Source organism: Episyrphus balteatus, chromosome 4 (assembly GCF_945859705.1).
Source record: "Episyrphus balteatus chromosome 4, idEpiBalt1.1, whole genome shotgun sequence".
NCBI classification, from domain to species: domain Eukaryota; kingdom Metazoa; phylum Arthropoda; class Insecta; order Diptera; family Syrphidae; genus Episyrphus; species Episyrphus balteatus.
The window spans coordinates 13,900,480-13,919,399 of record NC_079137.1 but is presented as its reverse complement, the minus strand read 5'-3'; the positions used below and the strand labels follow the sequence as shown (position 1 = coordinate 13,919,399).

Below are 18,920 nucleotides of genomic sequence, written 5' to 3'. Positions count from 1 at the left end.
AGAACTTAAGGATTTTATGTTTTACTTACAGTATTTTATTGACCAAAACAGAATGAACGCGGCTTGAAAAATGTATGCATGTGGTAAAAAAGGAAATAAATTATCAATTTAATATAAATTTACTCACATTCATTAGCATTAACCATTTACCGATGGTAAAATTTACAACACACATTTTTGAAACACTGTTCACTTTTTGTTTTTATATTGGTCATATTAACTTTTGACAAACAAAAATATTTACAAAACAAATTCTGTCAAATAAATATTTTTTTTTATTAAATTAAATACACTTTTATTGACACTTTCACTATTTTACACTTTTTTCTGCAATTAAAATTGCCAAAACAATAAATTTGTTGAATTATTTCCGGCAAATTGCTCAAAAACAATTCAAATAAACTGACGTTTGTGTCGTTTGACATTTTAATTTGAAGTTCTCAGCGATTTCTCGCATGAAAGTAAATCGTTGCTAGGATGAACATAAATATTTTTTAGAAACTTAGAATAAACTAAGTAAAACCTTAGAGTTATGTTCGACCTATCTAAGATTAGAATTTATGACTAGTATGAGCAAATGGGCCTAAATACTTAATTTAGTGAATAGGTTAATAAATAAGAGCGAAAAACATAAAAAAATATGCCTATATGCTCTCATGGAATTACCCTTATACCTTTGACAGAAATAGTTTGATTTTGATAAAATTTCGTAAAAACGTTCGCTTGTATGTTTAAAATATGCTTTAATTTAGTTTGAAGCAAAATATTAATTTTTGAGTATTGAAAATTTAGAAATAAATTGCTGCTACCATTTTTGTGGAAAATACTGTCAAAAACGGAAAAAAAACGTATTTTCGGGTAGAATTTTTCAATAAATGTCAGTAATGAGATGTTTTCAAATTATTTAATATCATATATTTTACATCATTTAAAGTCCTAAAAATAACTTATGATCGACTGTGAACAAACTGGCCCTAAGTGTTTCCGTTTGTTTACTATTTTGAAGGCTTCAATCTTCCGGCCGTTATTGCAATTTTTTTTATTTTAAATAACTTATACCTGGATTTTATTTTTCTGTTAAAAATAATCTGACCAGCAAATTTTTTCTTTATTTTAAAAATACATATTGTATGTACTTCAATAATTTATGATTTAATTTATCTAATGAAGTTGATTAAAAAAAAAAAAAAACGAAGTGTAATTTAGTAAGTGTATGAATGTTGCTTAAGTAAAAAAGTGCCTTTTGGATAAATAAATAAATGTAAACAAATTAGGGTAAATTTTAACAGAAGATACAGCATACAGTTAAAGTTGAAATGTACGCATCAAAATGAGATAAACATATCATCTGTCGTCATATGTTTTTAAGAAAATTTCCATGGTTTATTTAGTTTTTAATTAAGGATTTATTTCTAAGCGAACTTGAGTCATCAGTTTTCTCATTATTGTTAAGCATATTTTTTTAAGTCAGAAAAGAAATTTTCCACATAAAAATTTGAAGTTTTTGGAATTCTACAAAATGGCACTTAGTAACTACAGGCAGTTATGTAATGTTATTCTTCAATGAAAATAAATGCTACATAATACTTATCAGGAAAGAAATAATTTGTTTTTATAAAAATGCATTTTTAAGGAATATTGTGTCATTGAGGATTTAAAAGAATAACATTTGTATATAATTCAAAAATATTATTTTATATCCAATATTATGAATCAAATTTAGCTATCACTCACACCCGCATGTTGCTTTAAGCTTTTGTCTATTTATTTTCACAAACTAAAACTAGACTTTTATGCAATGAAACCGGCATGTTTCCATATACTATACAAACATACTATGAAAGATATTGCGTAGGTCATTGTTGTTCATGTTCATGCTAAACAAAAATAAGTTGATTAATTTATTGTTGGTCTTTTTTTATTATTATTGAACAATAACAGGGTGTTTTTTTTTTCTTTTGTACTCTATTTAAGGAGAGTAGATAATAGAGGAACAAACACATATGCAACATACATATTTGGCTATTATCAATTGGAAGAATTTGGACAGTGATTGCTCAACTTATGCGATAAACGTTCGACTTCGCTCGAACATCTACAACTATTAAATTTTTTTATTTGTACAAGAAATTCGAATTTATAAAAAAAAAAAAATATAAAAATAAATATTGATTTTGCTGTTAAAGAATCGATTCCAAATATATTATATTTGACCACGCTCAGCTGTCATTTCAAGAATTCGAATGTATGTTTCATAGATTCGTTTAATTGTCATATTTGGACAAACCTAAAATTCATTGCTTTCGATTTGTTCCATAACTTTTTTTAGGATCCAACTCAGGCCATTTTCGATATCCATCTGAATTCTATACCAAAAAATCCAAAAATTTCAAACTTATAACATTTGTTGAGCTTATCCAATAAAATTCACTTGTTCAGTCACTTAGCTTGAGTAGTTTCTATCATATGATACCCTATGCTAGGTTTCAAAACTTACAAAAACTATAACTTACTGTGAATTAATCACTCACTCACTGGCAGATCTTTAAAATTATTGAGCACTTCTCGTTATCGTAAAAAAAAACTTTTGAAAAATTATTTTTATTTATTTTTTTTTCATTTTACGAAAGACTTTATATTTCTTATAATTTTTTCCAGTAAAACTTTAAAAATGAATGTGATATATAAGAAAAACCAAAACAATAGCATGAAGCTGCCCCAAAAGGTGATTAGAATATCTCACAAATTGGAGCTCCTGAAAAGGAACCAGCGTGCTTTTTAAGCAATTCTGGTTCTGTGATTCAGTGAAAAAACTTTTCACAATTTAAATTTAATTGTGATAAATTTATCATTTCAGTTTATCATAGAACCGGAATAGGAGCTCTGAGCCCAAATACACTAAATATCAACAAAAACAAAACTGTTAAAAAAGATGCCAACTTAAATTTCAACTGATGGAATTTTAATTACATTAGTTTTCTTGGAAAGATTTCAAACAACTTTAAAAATCGGTCATTTAATGAAAAATTGTCTTTAAAAACAATCAAAATGGGAAGAGTTATAAATAAAATGTACGACTGGGTCGCATGTACTTGCTCTTGCAGCTCAAAGCACTTTTCTGTTAGTTTACTTGCAGATTTTAAGAGCTGGCTCTATATAAATTTAAAAAATAAAAAATAATATTGGGGAAGAGCCGACATTTGACATGAAAAAAAAAAAATTTATTTGACTTTTTTTGGAAAAAATAAAAATGCAGTTTTATTGCAATTTGCAATCGCTTTAAATATTACGTCTGCAAAGTTTAATCAAAATTGTAAGAGCTGTTTTCAAGATATTTTGTTTATATTGAAATATTTGTATGCGGGAGGTACACTTTCTAAGCACATAAAAATCATCTGTACCAAATTTGAAGAAAATCCGTCAACCCTTTTAGGAAATGCGGAATTGCGTTACCCACTTTTTCGAAATTCTCCATCATCGTTATATTGGTTTTGATTAAAACCTCAATTTTTATTTGACATGAAACCAATACTTGCCCTATAGTAGAGCAAGTAAAAAGAAACAACAATGCATAAATATTATTTACGACTCGAATTGAAACAATATTCATCGAACAAAAGAACCTTAATATTAAATTGAAAATAATTTGGTAGGTAGTTGTTAAGTAAAAAATTTGAATTTGACTTCGAAACACTAACAGAAATACTTTTTAAAGTACCAAGTAAAGATTCCACTTGGCTAGGAAACATGATTTTTATATATTTATGTACAGATATGATGGTAACTACATCTCTTAAGTACGTCCATAAAAACAAAATTGTCGAATCAATTTCAAATCGAAATCAACATCACCCTGTTTATCGATTTAATGAATGAAAACACCAAATTATTCGATGACAATAAGAATTTTGTTCGAGTTAGCAAAGGCTTAAAATAAAATCCTTGTCATTTTTATTCATCTAGCTATAACCAGTGGTCACTAGCTTGCGTTTTGTGCTTTGGATTTCTGGAATTAGTGGGACATGCAGTACAGCTGTATACCGTAACAATATAAACAATTATTGGCTTCAATGCCAATTAATGAAAAACATGAAAGCTCTATGCGCCGCACTCTTTCGCTCACTTTATGGTCTATATCTGTTTTATTTGATTCTATAACTGTATTTGTATCAAAAAAAACCTTATACACCTAATTACTATTAATTGCTACGAGTACATCTTTTGCTTAGTTCAATAATAATGACAAACATATTCTATATATACAAAACAAAAAATTATAAAAAACCGAGTAGCACAAAAACGAAAGTGCTTCTCTTTGTCACTTCCGCCCACATTCGTACGTACATAATTCGAATTTGAACGCTTTGCGGTGGCGATGGCGGCAGTGGCGATTTATAATAAATGTACGAGTATCATGCCATATCTGCCGGTAAGTTAAGAGAGGATGTCAAAAGCATCCTGTTGTCATCATATTGCGTGCTATAACATCAATCAAAGCCTTTTTTGTGTTTGTTGATAAGTTTCCACACGATTTGTGTGCGCTTTAACGCTTAATGCCATTGGCAAGGTCAAAAAGTAAAACCTTAAAACATATTAAATTGTAACGAAGTTTAAATATGCACGTGGGTGTTCTCGGATTTTATCTTAGGATTATAACGTGACAGGGAATTAGTCTTGTTTTGTTTTAATACCGTATATTAGTTCGTGTTACGGTTCTATTTACAATTGAAATGTTGAATGGTATGACTTTGTCTATTTGTCCTATCAAAACGTCCAGTTTTTTTTCCAAGCAAACAAATATGTACTCTTCCAAAAAGATGGATTTATAACTGTTTCTTTTATGGTTGCCATTTGTGAAAAATCTTTTATTACTAGTAAATTTTTAGTAAAATTTCTTTAAGAAAATTAAAATTCTTTAAAATTCACAAAAAAAAAAAACATTCTAATTTTAAGCTGAAAAATTTTTTATAAATAAACAGTGCCAATTCAAAAATTTTATGAATTTTGTTATATTATCAAAAAAATTCGAAACGAATAATGTTGCATACTAAAAATTTGCATAAGTGTTTTAATTTTTTTGTTAATTCGAATAGTTTTCCAATAAAAACACTTTTAAAAATTTTTGGTATGCAACATTATTTAAACATTGCATATAAACGTGAACGTGCTGACAAAATTTGCAAAAAAAAAAATACTTGATCCGTTTTTGAAAAATCTAGAAAAAAGTGTAATAAAGAAGGTACTAAAAATTGGATTTCCTTTTCGAATTTTTTATGATTCAAGAATATACCTATGTATTTCTCATAATATCTTGTAATGCAATATTACTCATAATATAAGATATTATTTAGTATAATTGTGCAAAATTAGAACAGAACAGTTTTATTTCATGGATAGATAGAGGTCTATCTAAAAAAAACTTAAACCAAAACTTGATCCACCTCACCATTCTTTAAAGCAGAGCTATGCACAAAAATGCATTGGGATATTTTCACAACTTTAATATATGACTTTTGTTTTTAATACGATGCGTTTCGGACTTTGTTCATCTTCGGGCGAAACATTTCGTTTGTAGATGGAAAAAGTCCAAAATGCGTCGAAAATAAAACAAATTCATTTATTATAATTGTGAAAACAACAACCAAAAAAAATACAATGTATAGAAAGCAAATAATAGGAAATTTAGTGTCTTTAAGTGTTTGGAGAAAAAAAACTAAAAATTTATAAAAAAAAGTTACACATACGTCACAGTGACCCTTTCAGTTAAATCGCTTACTAAATAACGAAACAAGTTCAAGTTGTGACATTCTCAGAGCGAAAAAAAGGAGTTTAGTTTTTCTTTTTAATTTTTATCAACTGAGTATGGGTGTTAATATAATCAACAATTGTTCTAGAATACATTCACATCAAAATTCTCTCCAATAAGTCTAAAAACAAAAGAATATAATAGGGTTTCCAGAACATCTCTTTTAAAGAGAACATGTTCTCTTTTTCAACTCTTATCTTTTTTAAACTCTCTTTTTTCATAAAATTCTTTTTTTGTTCTCTATTTTTTAAATGTCTTCTTTGTAGTACCTTTTTTATTTTGGTCCATAGTTTTTCAAGATTGTTACGATTAGGTATACGTCTCCCATCTTAAAATTTGTTTCAACTCTGCCCACTCACAGTTAAGGTAAAGTGTTCATCGCATTTAGATTTAAAAGAGATGTTCTGTTTTTCTTTTTCGATCTATACCTATATTTTATAATTTCATATTCTACACGGATCTCAGTTTGTTCTAATTGTCTTTAAGCTCGATTTTTTGTATTTCAATTTTTTTTATCTAGGTACTTTTCAACAATTTAAATAAATTGTGGCTCGTAAAAAAGCTGATTCAGACGACTTAGAATATAATTATGCAAAAATATACTAATTAGTACCCTCCTCGACTCCACTCACGAATAGATAATGCGTGGATGCGAGGTTTGGGTTTATGTTAAGTTTTTTTTTAAAACCAAATATTCCAAAAAAGAGACTTGTGAGTTGTGAAGTTATTCCAAAGTTAACTTCTCTAGAGAAGTTAAACATCCATTCAAAAGATTTACAATAATACTGAGAATATAGGGTTTTTCTTCGAAAAAAAAAAAAAAAAACAAATGTTTGATCATTTTTAACATAATGCCTGTTTGATAAGTATAATCCAGTGTCCTAGATCCACTACTTTTTAGTAACTGTTTAGAAATTTGTACTGCTTATGTTACGTTGGTTTTTGCTTTTTCTTATCAATTGCTTTCTCTTTTTTTCTCTTTTTTTTCTTCTTAGTCCTCTTTTTTTAAAGGTTCAAGAGTAAAATGTTCTCTTTTTAGTAAGGTCCCAAATGGACACCCTAGAATATAATGATTTTTCTGTTAACAAAAACATCGTATAAGCGCCATGTCGCCTACGATAATTCGGTGGGAAGGCATGCTTGTTAAAAAGATTGTCAGTTCATTTTTGAAGTCACTTCTGCTAAAGTACCTATAATTCCCATTAGTATTTATCATACAGGGTGATTTGGATAAGATGCGATATTAAGCAGGAGCTGGGGCTGGAATTATAATGAACTCTCTTCAGGCGATCACAGTTCAGCTTTAGAAAATTTAAAAATTCTAGATCAAAAATGTTTTTAACCGGGAAAGCTTTCAACTTTATTTTTGATGAAGCTGTAAATTTTTGTTATTTGAATTTCAACAGTTCCCAGGATTTTTCAAGCTAACAGATTTTTTTTTTGTGACTGAGTTACTATGCAAACATAAGTACCTTAAATCGAAAACTCTTGTATCTTTGTTTCTTTATTTAATTAGTTATTTTAGATATACATAAAATATGAAAGCTTTTTTTATAAGAATCTATTCCAAAATTGAATTCATAATATGCAGTGAGAATTTGTTTAAATATAAATAAGAGTGTTTCCCACTTAAAACTTTCAAACCAACCAATTTGCCACTAAAAACTATTAAGCACAGTGGCAATATTAATTCCAAACAATGTAGACGTTACGTCGTAGAATAACAAAAAATTTGAATGTTTCCATTTGAGAACGCAGATTCGTTGCTCTATTGTTGTTGTTTTTGTTCATTGAGCGTTGTTGATTTTTGTTTGAATTTGTTTTTTCTTCCGTAGATATGCATGTTAAAGGAAAACAAATTTAATAATATCAACTAAATTAATCCCACCCTCTTTTGAATTTGTTATTTATTTACAAAAAAAAACTTTAAATATATTCAAATATACAATGCAAATTTTCTTGTTTATGATTGATTAAGCGGATTTAATTGTTACCTTCTCATGCATCAACATCGCGCAGTTTTAGCAGCACTCAGCAAGTAATGCAAAAGAGAACATGGCATTTTTTTCCATTCATTATTCTGTCGTAGAATTAAGAGAAATATAATCATGAACAGAACACATTTGCAGCAAAAACTACGCACCGCACCGAGCGTCTTGATTAACCGATATGCACCAGTTTAAAGCGGCTGTAACTTGTTAGATTGAATAAATCTTAAATAGGTAGTAAAATGAGTAAAATGAAAAACAGAATAAAACACAAATGCAAAGTTAGAGAGATACGGAATCCAAGTTATGCTGACATATGCGACAGATTGAAAAAAAAAAAAAAAAACAAAAACACTGACTGATAGAACGTCAGGTAAACGGGCCGCGTCGCGCCAGCTGACCGGTAGTGATAAAGTGGTGGGTGGGTGTTGTATATGCAAAAAGCAATAGACGTTTAACGCGCTCTAATAAGTAATTAATTGGCAAGCGTTATATATTGTGCAGCGTCCATATATTTATTATTGCTAAGTATTGCATTTTAACTTTGACGCATGCCAAATGCAATAAGCAAATTCATTTATAATCTGGGCTAATGAACTTGTTCTAATTAGTTTATCTTAATTCTAATTCATTAACAATTATATTGCGTTTTGCGTATACGTTAGGTAGGGGTAGGGTGTATTTTGTTGTTTATCACTCGATGTTTATATGGTCAGCAATATGTTTCATACAAAGAAAGACTAATGTAAAAATATTCAGATTTCAAGTTCATCGTTTATCTGCGGAACACCCTAAGCAAACATGTAATGTAATGTGCTGTATTTAGATCTGCGATACTTGTAACATTATGAATCATTTAGTGTAGGTCTTAAACAAGTTATTTTATATTGGATATTTATCTAAGGATGAAGGCTAGGAATTTCAGATTTTGAGAATCATTTTAATCTTCAAATTGCAAAAATAAATACTTTCGTAATAAGAGCATCATGTTTTTATGTATACAAATATAGATAAAAACCGACTTCTACTCCCTAGAAGAGTGTTATTATCATGAATAAAGTTAATCTCGGTTTAGTAAGTAAGTCGTTGTTTTTTAATTCGATTTTTGTCTAAAATTAACTGGCAGGGTCACTGTGGTGTATGTGGAACCTTTAAAAAAAAAAATAAACAACGTTCGAAACATAATCTTTTGGTAACTAAATAATAAAAACAGAAGATCTTGCGATCACAGGCCTTTAAATTTTGTTTATTGAACACAACAACGGCTTTCAAAAACAAAATATCAGTGGATGTATGATTAAAAACGAAGCAACGAAAATATTTGGATTTAGGTGGCTTTTTCCTTTTCTACATTTTAAACCCTCTGAGCTTCAAAATGTTACACTGAAAATAATAACTTTCGTACGAAATACGAAAATCTTTTCATACACCCAAAAATCCATTTCAATGAAAAGATTCATCACTTAACGAAAAATTTCATACTCATTTTAAAGAATAAAAATAAGAATGTGTTCCTTACTTTATAAAGATTTTAATTATGTAACGAAAAAATTCATTAACTTATAAAATTCAACATTAACTAACGAAAATCTTCATCATTTTATGAAAATAAAGAATTGGCTTATGAAAAAATACATCTGTTTATGAAAATAAATACGTGCCAACGAAAAAAAAAAAAAAACCTAGACTAATGAATAAATGGAAACAGAGCGAGCTTTACTTTCGTTTCTTGTGTGCATTTCTCTGGTAGTCGAAGTCACAGTTTGAAAACTCCAAAAGTGCGAAGACTTATCACGCAGAATAAATAAAAAAATATTGTGTAAGAAAATAAGAGGTGTTTTTATTAGGAAGCGCACAAAAAGTTGAGCAAGAGAAGTTAAAATAACTTTTTTTTAGCTAGAATTTGGGCCTTTTACGCGAGCATTTTATAAAAAAAAAAAAAAAAAAAAAAAAAGGTAAGATATGTAAATTGTAAACTGACTCCTTATAATTATGATTCTCTTTCATATTTTCAAAAATATAAAAAGGTGCACGACAACGTTCTCAAAACAATGAAAAGAGACACATTACCTGCACTTCAACAACCGGAAGCAAAATAATATGCCGAAAAAATGGAGGAAATCAATTGGAATTCCTATCGAAAAAGACCACTTATTGGACTTCAAAAACCAGACATCCTTCTACAGCTGTTCAAAGTCCAACCACGAGCGTCACCATGACCAAGCTCTCCAAGCAAAGTGGATGAAGAGTGGATGAACTATGAGATAGAGGAAAGTAAGTAACATTCGATTATTGCTTCCTATGTTTTACATATAAAAAATTTTGTCTCTTTAAATATTATAACTTTATTTTTGTGTTTTTGTTTTATTTCAGATTCCATAGATGTCATCCTAATCCTTTTGGATGGATTCTGTTCCAAACAATAACGGATACGATAAAGTTCACCATATAGGTACTATATACATATGTACATATTATTCAAAATTTTCAATGTAACGAAAATTTAATTAATATAGGTACTATATACATATGTACATATTATTCAAAATTTTCAATGTATTGAATTTAATTTTTTTTTATGCGATGTAATTTAGAATATTCCCTCCCATGATTAAAAATTGAAATTTAAAATAACAATTTTGTTTTCTTAAATGGTTAAAAATTTTCGCTCCGCTCCACTTTTTTTGAATTTCAGGTTTTTATTCAAAAATTTTGGGAAGAAAAATGGACGAAAAACTTCGTAATCCTACGCAAAAATTTGGTAGACCTACAAAAAAAATCATAGGCTTACGAAAATAAAGTATGTATAATCTACTAAAAGAATAATTAGTACAACGAAAAGTTTCGTTAGCTAACGAATATTTTTTCGTAATTTAATTTAAATATTCATAAAATTTACGAAAAACTTCGTTAGTTTTAATTAAATTTAACGTTAATTGATGAAAAAATTTCGTGATGTAAAAATTCATAAATTCTCGATTAAAAATTTTTATGAAAAATTTCATTAAAAAACGAAAGTTTTCGTTAATTGATAAAGTTCTTCATTAGCGTATGAAAGCCATTTCGTTGAGCCAATTAAATTTTTCATCGGCTGAAAATTAATTAAATTTTCGTTGGCTCAACGAATTTTTTGTTGTATTTACGTAAGGATTTGGTTCAGTGATGTTTTATTATTTCCTTATATTTAATTTGTTTGTGTCAAAATCAAATCATTACGGCCTGATTTTTCAATCGTCAGTTAGAATTTCAAAAAAATAAATGTCAATATAAAATAGACTTTTATTATCCTAGGAATAAGCTCTATCTGAGGTTTATCTGACTATTGAAAAATTGGCCCAAAAAAATATTAAATATTTAAATGCATAATATTATAAAAATTATTAAAAAAAAAAGTCAAATCGAAGGTACTTGTGATGACGATATCAATCATCGCGTAAGCGTAGGGTGGATGAAGTGGCGGGAAAATTCTGCTATCTTCTGTGATCGAAAAATGCCCCCTAAGCTGAAAGGAAGGCTCTACACCGCAGTTGTGCGTCCAGCACTCACATACGGTTCACAATGTTGGACAATGTACAAAAAGTATGAGAGTAAGTTAACGGCAGCTGAGATGAAGATGCTTCGTATGACAGCAGGAGTAACAAAGCTTGATAGAATTAGAAGTACGAAGATCCGAGGAAGCCTTCATGTTAAAAACACCATCTCCCAAAAAATTGAACACGACCGACTCAGTTGGTATTGCCATGTTCAAAGGAGAGATCCTGAGAACCCCGTCAAAAAAGCAATATCATACAACGTTCCAACACGAAATAAAAAGAAAGGTAGGCCTAAAAACTCCTGGTACAAGCAAATGCAAAAACACCAGTATTCAGTTGGCCTTAGAAATGGAACAATACAAAACCGGGAGACTTGCCGCCGATTTCTGAGGTCAACCCGGCGAACCCCACAAGCGGATCACTAGTGTGAAGCAGTAACGTGGGATAGTTATGATCCCCTCGACATCGAGATCATAACAGCGCCGAGAAAAAGGAAGAAGAAGATTAAAAAAAAAGTCAAATAGGTACTATGAAAATAATATTGTAGTTTCGCTTTTGAGAAAGGGGTGGTCACTAAAGAATTCTCATATTTCATTCACCTTCTTTTAGATAGGAAAGAATGCCACATATTCATTTTAATAAAAAGGTATTTTCTGATTTTCTCCCAATGAAGAACTTACTCAGGACTTTATTTAAATCCAAATGATTTTGAAACTGTACCTACCAAAAATTTAATGATTAAGAGACACTTCGGAAACCACTCTTTCACCGACTAAAACAATTTTTCTATGGCTCCGAAACTGGGAGGGTATTGGGTAACGAAATCCCTCCAAATAGTACTATTTCTACTTCTATTTAGTAATTAGATTAGTATTTAGCGTAGTATTTATTTAAACAAAAGTTTTTCAAATATTTTTCAGTAACGCAACGGTTAGATCCTCGTAGTGGTAAAGGGCCATGGGGTCAATGAAGGGTGTATTGTTTGTATTGTCTAAGCAAAATTGTAAAACTACAATAAACACCAACATTAGTTCCTAATTTTTCGACAGTTTTTTTCGGTAACTTTATGTTTTTATTCCTTCAATATTCCTGCCTTCTGTAAACCAAAAAATAGTAGGAAATAGTGGATTTCCAACAAATTGAGCCACTAGACATTATGAAAACAAATATCTGTGCACTGTGCTGAAACGGCGGGATTTCGTTATTCGGGATTTCATGCGGCGGGATTTCGTTACACGGGATTTTATTCATTGGGATTTCGTATCCAACCCCTCGAAACTTATAATAAAGTTTTCTCATGGGTGGCATGTCAGAACTGGAAACACCAGCTTTTAAATACAAAAAAAAAAAAAAAAAAACACTTTAAAATCGGTTCATTAGTTTTCGGCGACGACGCGTCGTGTGAAAACATTCAGAATACCTACCCTTTTAAATTTTTAATATGTTCTATATAGAACGAGAATGTGGATGGCGTTACTATTATTACATTTTAAAAGGGAAAAGATTTTTATTTTTACGAGGGAAAAGATTTCTATTGAATACCTAGTTTGTTCATCGAAATAAACTTCAAGTTGTTTAAGGTATGATGTATTTGTATAGTTATGTTGTTATGTAGTAAATTTTGTCATAAAAAAAAAACACCCAGTTTATGATTACAAAAAATCGGAAGGCGCGCGAGCAAATCTCGGCTGAGCTCATGGGCAAACGACAAAACATAGATGGACGTTTTAATGCGTTTGTTTTGCTCTCTTTATACCTACTCGCTGCACTTCTAGAATCAGATTCAAGTGGATAAGTTGTTTAATGAATGTTGGATACAATGATAAAGGCTCTTTTAATTGACCAATGAAGTGCTCATATATGAACATATATACAATATACTTACTATGAGGGTTGCTATTCAAATAAAAAAAAAAAATAAGAAAAACAAAAATATGACCGGCATTTCAAAACAACATAAAAAAAATCTACAAGTTATAATATATTATGTAGGTAAAACCTAATCGTTAAATTGTTTTAAATTGTTTGTGAGCGTGACCTATGTATAAACACAAATTTTTGACTCGAGACAACACATTTTTTAGTGCGTGATTTGTTTTGTTTTCAAATATAATATAGGACGCAGCAGGATAGTTTGTTTTTCGCCTCTCCCCCTTTTCTTCGGTTGTTGCGTCAAAACAGAATCGTGTATTCTGTATACTATCAACTCTCAAGACTATGACAAACTACTAGTGCAGTTAAGTTACACACTTAAAAATGAAATCATCTCAGTGCAACAATAGGAACCAGAAAGCTATCAATCAATCTTCATTTATGGTGTTCATGTCCATGTCTAGATAAGATAGTGTTGGTTTATAGACGATAGGTTAATTTTTGAGAATTAAGATCGAGTTGAATTGAAGATTATACATAATAATGTTATATACAGTTTAAATCATGTTAAATTCTTAATAAAAAGCTTAAGGAAAATGGTATTTTTGTTTGAGTAAATTGAAAAAAAAAGTTACTTAAGCCAAGTTTATTAGATAATGTAGAATGAAGTAACATGTAATCGAAAATGACAAATTAGATTGATCCAGGAAAATATGTTAATTGCAACTCTCTCGTATTCCTTTAGTATCAAAATCAAAAGATTTATGATTCAAAACATTAGCAACCTTAATGTGGATTTGGAATAACCAATTTTTAAAGTTTTATTTTTTCCTCGAATAAAATTAACCTTTTTGATGTTACGTATACACCCCAGTGACCCACTAAGTTTAAGAACATACTTTAAAAAAATTTAAGCATTTTTTATAGTTCACTAAATAACAAAAATATAAATCTTTTTTGACAATTTATAGATTTTTGGAATAAAATAGTTGGCCATTCGAAATTCCACATGAAGAGGGTGCTATAAAATCTTGAAACCAGATTTTATAAAGTTTTTTTGATACTCTTCTTTGATTGTTCATAAGCATTTTCTTTTGTTTTCCTGTCATAAATCATACATTTATATACAATATGGAATTGTGAAGAAGTCTGAAGTAGTTTTTGGAAGTGAAGAATAAAAAATATCTGGGCGTTGATGAATCAAGAGAATAATAAGACAAAACAGAAACATAAACATTTTTTTCAAGGCTCTTAGGGCTTGATTCATTTACCATAACTTTTGTGAAATACACTAGCGACTAGCCCAACAAATTAAAGGACAAAAAAAAAGACCTGTGGTTTTCGTAACTACTTGTAGCCCTCTTTCACTTCCAATTTAAAAATTTGCTTTAGCTCGATGAGTAAAGCGTTTCTGCCGTGGCTGCCGAGTCTTATAGGCTTTTTACGGTTTTTTAGAAAACGTTACTTCTTTTAAAGCTATAGTTGATAAGATTAAAATTATTCTTATTTTATAAAGCTTAATATGAGATAAATCTGCAAATTAACAGATTCATTAATCAAACAGTTTTTCTAGTCTAAGAAATCAAATCAACTTATTTTGAAACTTTTAATTTTTCTTTGGTTTATATTAAATTTAAACGATGTTTATTAATAAACTGGCAAATAAACTCATGAGAATATATGGTGTGGTATGTACTAAGATGGTAGCTTTTTAAATGCGCTTTAAGTTATCATACGATCATTTTTCATTAGGATATAGCCTATCGAAAATTACAAAAAATAAAATCACGAATTTTATTTTGTAGCTTAAATTTTTTAGGCTAGTATATTCTTTTTGCGCCAGACAATCTTAAAAATAAAGCAATTTCGTCTTGATAATGTCAAGTGCACTCTGGATTGTGCAGAGAACTAAGTCCACTGGGAGAGTTAGTTCTCATTCAGTGGGAACGAAATTAACTTTAGTAAAGTGGAGTTAGTTCCCATGCTAGGTGATAATCTTATTGCAAAAAAATGTGTGGTTTTCGTTCCCTCTGAATGTTAACTTAAATCTAACTTTCACCAAGAAGAAGTGAAATAGGAAGAAAAAGAATCGTGTTTTTTTAATTTGACTTTTTATAAAGAATCTTGAAATCAGCATGTTGTTTATTTCGAAATTCCGTTTTCAAGAATCTAAAAATGATTTAAGACCGCGGAGCCACCCCCCTATATATAAGTTCCTTTTTATTTTTTATTGAAATCTGCTGGACAAGGCACAATTTAGTTAACTGTTGTTATTAGCGCCTTTTTGGTGACTTTGTATACCCTAACGGAGCAACGTTGTGGCTTGAGCGGGACATAGGACCAGAAATGGGATATAAAATGCTTGGAACCCCCGAACCGTGGTAGACAAGACAATAATTTGGAGAAAAGACTGTCGACATTGGCGATTTTAAATATCCCAAGCGGACCGCTCACGCAGCTTCGTTACTTTGCCAGGCAGACGCCAATATTTGTATGTTTGTATTATAACTTGGTTAAACATTTGTTCATATGAGGCGTTCAGAATAATAATGGTGCAAGTCCATTTGAAATTTCTGCATTATTTTGAACTTTGAGAAGCTTTTTTTCAATAACTAAAGGCACTTTTGAAATAAATGTTTCACAGATCAACAGCTCTATTCTCGAGAATCTCTTTCTTCCATACTTGTTTTTGATATATAAAGAAACCCTTAATTTTAAGTACCTTAAAACATCCAACCTATGGAGGAGTGGACTTGACCCATTTATTATTCTGAACGCCTCATTTGACAATCTATTCAAGTGGAAATTTTTTTTTTTTCCAGAATCAATTTTGAGGTGTGAATATAAAAATTTGCGTAATTTTTATTTTTTTGTTTGATTCCTTTATATTGATAAGTGCTTAAAATGCAATAGGTACCTACGAATTTTAATAATTTGCAAACTTTAAAAACAATAATATTAAGATAAAATAAATACAACGCAAAGTATTAGAAATGAAGATCTTCACAGTGATCTTTAATTCTCCACAAATAAGAAACGAAATAATGCCCGCATAGAAAAAGGTTAATTCAGGGTCGTATAATTTTTTTTAAAAGACAATTCAGTGCGTCTTATTCAAAGAACTTAAACTGAGAAATTTCAATAAAAAATTAATTTTAACAATCATTACGTAAACGTTAAGGGGCACCAGAGCCACCACCTTGGCTTCAGCAAAAAAAAAATTAAGTGGACCACTTGGCCACTTTTAATTTTTGACAAAAATCAGTAAGCCTCCACATTTTCGAATTAAAATACTTATCTGTGATTTACATTTACGACTTAAATATTTTACTAATATTTAATGTATGTATATGTACTTACAATGTGTAAAAAGTAAATTTGAACTTCTCACATTCATTATATTTTATGACTTCTCAAAGATCGTATAAAACCGCGAACAGACTTTAAAGGTTCTTTTGGTCTTTGTTTAATCTTTCGAAACAAGAGACCATACATTATTTTCTCCCACTCCTTCTTTTTGTTATTATAATTTGTCATCATTAAAAAAAAAAACTTTTACTAATTCTACTAAAAAATGATCGAATTTCTAATTTCCTAGATAAACCTCAACAAAAATAGTATCGCTAAATATGTATTTTGAGCTTCACCAAACTAATCTACAACCTTGTTGCCGTGGGTCATTCTACAAATTGCAATTAAATTACCTACTTATAAAATTTGGCCCGAAATATATTTCAGCTGGTTTTGTTTGTTACTGTTTAAAATTCTTTAAATAATAAAATGCATTTGTTTGATGATTTGAAAACTGCTATACATTCGGATTTAAGATATACATCCACTCAGCTGTCTATCCTTTCCATATCAATTTTGTTGGTTTTTATTCAAGTTATTCAAGTTATTTTTTTTTTATTTTTAAACCCATTAAAGAAGCTTGTTTATTTTATTAATTTCCATCTAAATGTTTGAAATTTAAAATTTACTTTGTATCTAAAGAATTGGCATACCTAAACCTAGATTAGGCTACTGCCTCTTACCTTTTAAGTTATCCAATTTCAAAATGCCAGATATATCCCGACAACAATGGTGGCAGTTGTATATGCAGCAAATATTTTCCATTCAAATTGTAATTCCAAATCTCCCAAAACTGGACGAGCAGAGCAGAGCAGAACAGAGCAGACAATACAATAAGACACGATCAATGAACTATTTCTCTTGATTAATCAAACAAATAAAACACTCTCAATCGAAAAAATCAAAATGATATTAATTGAAATAGCATTGCACAAAAGATATATCAAGATATATAAATTATAGTACGTTATATTTGGCGCACATACACTATAAACTCAAGTCGTCGTCGGTCGCATAAAAGCTTTATCTTAAAGATTTTTTGAATATCGTGACTTGAAACAAGGATTTTTCTTCTTTTTTTTAAATCTTTTTAAAATATATTTTTTTAGAATAATTTATGTTTTTGTAAAACGAAAATTACTTATCATCACTTGAAGATTTGTAATTAGATTATATTATATTATATACACCAGGGCGATAATAGGTTAAGTAATGTAAATATCTTTATGTTTGGAAGATTGCAATAACATTGGTTTGGGAATATATTTTTAAGATTAGAATTCGTGTATTTTTTTTCGAGCTAGGTTAGCATTAGTGATTCTCTCGGCGATCTTGGCGAAACTGAGAGTAGTATACCATTGTGTTTAGACTGGAACATACACAAAAATTAATTCGTCGACTCGGCTACTAAGCCATAGCACTAGTATATGCCCTCTGTTCGGATTAATACTACGGCACAACGAACAAAACACAAAAAAAATAACGTTTTAGTCGATTGTACTTCAATTGATTCGACCGAACAGTAGATGCTGAGAATCAAGATCCACTCAGAGTATAAATAAGATGATACCTTAATGAGATTTATTTGTGAGGTGACCATATCGAGTCTTTCCCGCTACAGTTTACAGAAAATTTCTATTTGTTTTTGTTCTCTAAGCTTATTGGAAACGATGTTAATTTGTATATGTATTCTTGAGAAATTAAACTTTAATTGAAATTAAAATTAAGAAAACAAATGGTATCCTATTCGTTCTCAGTATTGGAAAAATTATACAATCAAATGTTGTCTGTTCTAATAGGTTATTTTGAATTCTGATTGAACTAATAGTAATCCACTAACCGACATGTTTATAATTTGATTTTATAGGGCGCAAATAAATTAAGTCAGAGTTCACTCTTTTGTAACCCTAGGTATGTTTTCATGTTTAAAACCCATTATTAAAATAATAATACAAAAAAGTACGTATACGCCACAGTGAACCTTTCATTTTCATTATTTAAAAAAAAAACATATATATACCTAGTGCGTATATTTATACATGTACAATAGAAACACACTATTTTTTTATTCATATTTTGTGTTGCTGTTCAGATTGTTGAATAAGATATGGGAAAAAAGTTGTATAATACTAACGATAATCTTGTTGCTCTTCTAATCAATGCTTCATTTTGAAAATAAGTTAACAATATTAGTAATATTCAGCACTTACTTCGTTGCTACATCGCATTGATCTGACTGAAAAATAAGTTAAAAAGCACTTGCTGTTTTTATTTAAAACCGTTGAACAGTTTTTAAATTATTATAATTTTTAACACATTTAAAGGTTAAACTATACAATTAACTTTAGCTAAACTCCTGTTTATCGAAAA

The 18,920-nt window shown here is 29.4% G+C and overlaps 1 long non-coding RNA gene across 1 annotated transcript; it reads left to right on the top strand.

Annotated features, from left to right (window-relative positions):
- The first annotated feature begins 2,491 nt into the window (after window positions 1–2,491).
- On the top strand, window positions 2,492–3,113 carry LOC129917832 (uncharacterized). The gene is made up of 2 exons (XR_008772880.1): window positions 2,492–2,725; window positions 2,858–3,113. It is a non-coding gene; the product is annotated as an uncharacterized LOC129917832 (long non-coding RNA).
- Window positions 3,114–18,920: the final 15,807 nt, after the last annotated feature.